We start from the raw sequence: 6000 nt of genomic DNA on the forward strand, positions 1-6000 counted from the left end.
TCAGTTGTCTTACCCTTCCTCCCGCCCTTGGTTTACTGAAGCTTGTGGTGAGGCAGTTGTCCTGAAACAACTTGCCTTTGCCTCATGGAAAGCAAACCCAACTGAGGGCAATCTCAGTTCTTTCCACAAAGCTCGGAACAAGTGTGTATCTACCCTCAGGAGAGCCAGAAAACAACATCTTTCTCATCTCAAGTCTGAACTCTCAAACCTCTCTCCCTCCTCAAAATCCTGGTGGCGTTTAATCAAATCTGTTTCTGGTGTATGTTCCCCCTCCATCCCCTCCCTTACCTCAAATGGCCGCACTGCTGATTCCACACGTGATAAAGCTGAATGTCTAAACTCGGTGTTTGCAGCTAAATCTTGTGTCCTAAACCCATCACTATCCCTACCCATAAATACATAACCTACGTTGACGTTCACAATAAAATGAAAAAAATTAAAAATAAAGCACATACCTTGGTCGAGCACATACCTCCACCAGGCAAAACAGTTAACTTTTTGTATCCCACCAATTGGCTGGAACTGTATCTGGACCTGAACCAAAATATAATCGGCTTGTTATTGTCACCTACCAAACTCCTCCACCTAATTTTGGCCGAATTCAACCACAACTATTTGAAATATCATGTTACATATAGTTTTTGGGCCCCATCTCTCGATGATGAAGAATCACTTAAAAATTAAAACTTTGTCATATCCAGATCTGGATATTCACCGAAATCGAGTTAATTCGTCCTTGTCACACAACTTAACTGTCCGCAAAGTTTCATCCAAATCTGTTCATAATTTTTTTGAGATATCCTGCTCACAGACTGACAAACAGACAGACAAGCCGGTAGGCGACGAGGGATCCGCTAGGATCGAAGCGCTGGATACGATGCTTTTCATTCTGTCCAATCCACCGACGAAGATTCATTGCCAAGACGTATTGGTTCACATACAATTGTTCCTCTGCCTGGCAAGATTTTTCCTATTGCGTATTTTGCCAACTGGCACTCCTCATAAAAAATGACGGTAAATAGACACCCTATTTTTGAAAGACTACCATTTGAAAAATAAAACCTAAATAAATTTTTAAAAATCGGCTCGAGTAAATTAGGGACGAATTAAGTAAAAAATAAAATGTGTCATTATTTTTGTTGACATTACCTCAGATGACGGCAAACAGAGTGGACGTCAGAACAACACGAAACAAAACGTAGGAGAGGAGAGGAGAGGCGGAGAGGCGAAAAAAATTACCATAAACAGAACAACAGATGAACAGATGTTCAGGGAAATACGAACCAGACCGAGGGTAGCGCGAGAAGACTTTCTGGTCGGTTGTTTTTGATGAACCTGGCGATGTAGCGGACGATAACATAACGGGTGGTGTATAATTTTTTTTTTAAAAGATGTTTTTTCAAATTCCACATAACTTGATTTATATCATATTATTAGAAATACACAAAGACAAAAATGCCGGTGGTTCCATTTATTTTGGATCCTTTTCACTTTGGTCAATAACGTTTGGATCGAGGAGAGATCGAAGGTGGAACGACGGTGTAGTTCCTTACAAACACTGTATACACACCTTAAATGACGGAAAATAGACACCCTATTTTTGAAGGACTACCATTTGAAAAATAAAACCTAAATAAAAAATTGGCTCGAGTTAAATTTTCTAAATATCTTGAAGTGTTTAATTCCGAAGTCTCGTTTCTCCACATTCAAAACTGCAGGACAAGTATTGAAAATAGTGAACGTGCGGTTTATCGGCCGCTGCATTGCAACGGGTGGTTGCTTAGCAACGAAACTCAAACACGCACATTCCCAGCTCATATGGCACATGTTCGCCAAGTTTCATCGAAATCGGTTTGCTGGTTTGTGCTGTGGAGCCTCGCGTTGCAGACAGACACACACACACACACACACACACACACACACACACACACACACACACACACACACACACACACACACACACACTATTCTGTCATGTCATTAAGCATAACATATCATTCTCTTTACCAACCCCACCTCCACCCCTCACCTATCTTTTTTTTTTCCATTCACTCTCTTTTCCCTCCCTCCTGGAGTGGAGCAACGTTTGGTGAGGCATAGCTCTCCCTACCTCCCTACTCTCTCACCCCCCCCCCACCCCTATACCCCCGTCAGAGAAGCGACAAGTTGTATTTGCTCGTGTGTATGTAATTATATTACATATATATATATATATGTATGTATGTATGTATATAAAAATACTGTTACGTTTGAGGGGGGGTATGCATTCAAAGGGTAATTAGGATGTTTATTTAGGTATGCCATGCTGTTCGAGTTTACCAGGATCTCGATGTAATAAGTAGCAATTCAGTGGTGATAAGTTTTTTTTTTTTTTTTTTTTTTTTTTGTATACCTTGGTCGAGGCTCGTATGAGAGCTAACACACAACTCACAGCAAGGAGGCATGAGACAAGAGGGGTGGGAGTGGAAGGGACAAAACATTGGGGAACAGACACAGGTGAACTGTGGAAGGGAGAGGGATGGGGATGGGACGGGGAACATGGCGAGGAGAAGATGGACATTACAGGGACTTTCAGGAAGGAAAGCAGGAGAATTGAAGGAAGTGGGCATGGGTGGATTATCGGGGGTAGAAAAGATCGAGGATTTGGATGGGGGAAGATAAGAGGTGGTGGTGAACAGCTGTTTTGAAAGCCTGGAGGGAAGAATGGGAAAGAATAGAGTGAGGAAGTTTATTCCAAAGGCGGGAAAAAAGAGGAATGAAAGAGTGAAGATGAGCAGTGATTCGTGATTTTGGTAGTTTTACCAGAAGGGGGTTGTTGGCGGACCTTGAGCGCCCTGTGGAAATGTGGTTGGGACAAATCGCAGAGAGAGCAGGGGGGCAAGGCTGGAGAGGAGTCGGTAGAAGACAGAAAGACCACCGACCAACCTGCGGTGATTGAGTGAGAGGCCCAAAGACTCAGCTTCATTGCGGGAGATGCCAATGATCTTAAAAGCCCTGGTTTCGACAGCGTGAAGTCGAGAAAGGTGGGAGGCAGGAGCACCAGCCCAGAGGGGAGAGCAGTACTCCATCAGGCTACGGACAAAAGCTTTGTAAGTAGTCAGGAGCTCAAGAGGGCCGAGGAAGGACTTTGCACGACGGAGGATTCCCAGTCGGCGACTGGCTTTTGAGGCAAGGTTGGAAATGTGACTTTCCCAGGAAAGGTCATGGCAGATAGTGAGACCCAGAAGCTTGAAAGAAAAGACTTCTTCCAGAGGATTGTTGAGAAAGTGGATGGGGGTTTTGTAAACGGTCCTTTCGAAGAGACATAGTGAGAGTGTGAGATTTGTCTGGATTGAAAGACATGTTCCACTTGTTGGACCAGTTTGTGATTTTATCCAGATCTGCAGTGAGCGAAGAAGCTGCTGCTTGCCGGTCTGAGGGATGACAGATGGTACGGCAGAGGGTGGAGTCATCGGCAAAGAGAAATAGAGGATTTTCCAGAGAGTCCGAGAGATCATTGATGAAAACCAGAAAAAGAACAGGGCCCAGAACGCTACCTTGAGGAACTCCAGCCTGCACAGGAAGAGGGGATGAAAGAAAGTTGTCAAGTAAATGTTCATTTCTTCAAGGGGGAAATGATAATTGTCACGTAATTAGATAGGGACACGGGATAGGGTAAGTGTGTCTGCGTAAACCCCTTTTGGTATTCTCTGGAGACTGGCCGTGACGTCACAGGACAGTGCAGCGGATGGCTCCGCCCCGTGATCACTATTGGCGGAAGGCGATGGCGGTGGGCCAATAAACGGCTCGATTGGAAGTGACGAGGACCAAGGATAAAAAAGGTTCTGTTCGGGGTCGAAAAGGAAGAGGAAGAAGATTACAACCAAAAGATCGTGGTTTTTTTTGGTGTGGTTCCCTGTAGAGGCGGAGAGCGTCCTTATTGTTGTGCTGAGTCGATCGTGTTCTTCATCATGTCCTGGAGCCTTGCCGAGCCTCGTGCCTCGCCTTGGTTGGCTCTGGGGTTCTGCTGACTCGGAGTGCGGGGTCGGGCGGCGGGCGGACCTGCCTCCCTCTCCTGCTCGCGGCTTGGCGCCGGAGCTGGTTCCCTGGCGGCTGTGGGCGGACTTGGGCCAGGACCAGGAGGTCGACAGCACCGCGGTTTCTCCTGCCCCCCCCTGGCGAGAGCAAGGCCGGCTCGTCCGACGCCGATCCAGGGACAGTTGAGTCCACACCACGGTCCAGCCTGACCACCAGAAATAGCTATGTTGTGTGTGTGTGTGTGTGTGTGTGTGTGTGTGTGTGTGTGTGTGTGTGTGTGTGTGTGTGTGTGTGTGTGTGTGTGTGTGTGTGTGTGTGTGTGTGTGTGTGTGTGTTTGGCGCCTTAGAGGGATTGAGAACTGTATATTCATTGGAATTGTCTTTTTCCCCCACGCCCGATCCCACACCATCCCGTCGAATCGCCCTGGATCCCTCTTCTTGCAGAGTCTTGTTATTTCTGGTAATAATTAGAAAAACAAATAAACATCATCAACTCAGTGAAAAGTGACTCGTGCCACTTTCCTCGTCCCGTTTGCGGTAGAGCGATTAGAACCGCCATGTTTGGGTTATAAATAAATAAACCGCCTCCATCGTTTCGGCTCATTCTACGTTGGCGGGACTGTTCAAGTCCCGTGGACGTCACAATACACACACACACACACACACACACACACACACACACACACACACACACACACACACACACACACACACACACACACACACACACACACACACACACACACACACACGTATGTGGACACCTGTTCGTCCAACATCTCATTCCAAAATCATGGGAGTTAATATCGAGTTGGTCCCCCCCTTTGCTGCTATAACAGCCTCCAATCTTCTGGGAAGAATTTCCACTCGATGCTGGAACATTGCTGCAGGGATTTGCTTCCATTCAGCCACAAGAGCATTTGTGAGATGGCAAGGTCTGGCTCACAGTCGGCGTTCCAATTCATCCCAAAGGTGTTCGATGGGGTTGAGGTAAGGGCTCTGTGCAGGCCAGTCAAGTTCTTCCATACCAATCTCGACAAACCATTTCTGTATGAACTTCGCTTTGTGCACGGGGTCATTGTCATGCTGAAACAGGAAAGGGCCTTCCTCAAACTGTTGCCACAAATTTAGAAGCACAGAATCATTTAGAATGTCATTGTATGTATATGTAAATATGAGGCCCCGCGAGGAGGAGTGATGTAAGCGACATTTTCAATGATATGATGATGATAGGCTCGGATGATAGGGTAAGGGTTAAAATAGTGCGATGTGGCATTAACTCCAAAATGGCCGATGGTGCCCCTTACATCACTTATCCACGCGCCTCATATGTGTGTGTGTATATATATATATATATATATATATATATATATATATATATATATATATATATATATATATATATATATATATATATATATATATATATATATATATATATATATATATATATATTCCATCCTTTTGCCTGTTATATCAGGGGGTGGAGTGACAAGAGGAAAGGTTGGGGTAGGGGTGGGCCGGCAAGAGAAGAGAGGAGAGGTTGGGGTGTTATGGGGTGTTGTGGGGTGGGACGGGACAGCGAGAGTGTGTGGTGTTGTGGGGTGGGGTGGGAGAGGAAGAAGGGTGAGAGAGGAGGGGGATTCCGGCAGATGTGACATCCAATTTAATGGCCCTCCGAGAAACGGTGCACACACTGACGAATCACCCTGCCTGTGAAACACCGAGATTCAAACCAAGGGTAGACAGCTTCGAGCGAGCATGCATACCTCTCGGCTATCCTGCCGTGATGTGGCGATTCATTGCTTTGTAACAACTCGTCGACCGAGAATTAACAGGGTCCAACTACACTTTTTTTAAAGTTTGAGAAAAATGAAATCAAAAATTCAAAGTGGAATTGCCACTATCTCATAACATTTTATTTTCATATCGTGTGCTACATAACAGGTACATATAAAGGTTACATAAAATAATCTTACTTAG

Source organism: Eptatretus burgeri, chromosome 8 (assembly GCF_056783735.1).
Source record: "Eptatretus burgeri isolate ZD-2024b chromosome 8, Ebu_testis_v1, whole genome shotgun sequence".
In the NCBI taxonomy this organism is placed as follows: Eukaryota; Metazoa; Chordata; class Myxini; order Myxiniformes; family Myxinidae; genus Eptatretus; species Eptatretus burgeri.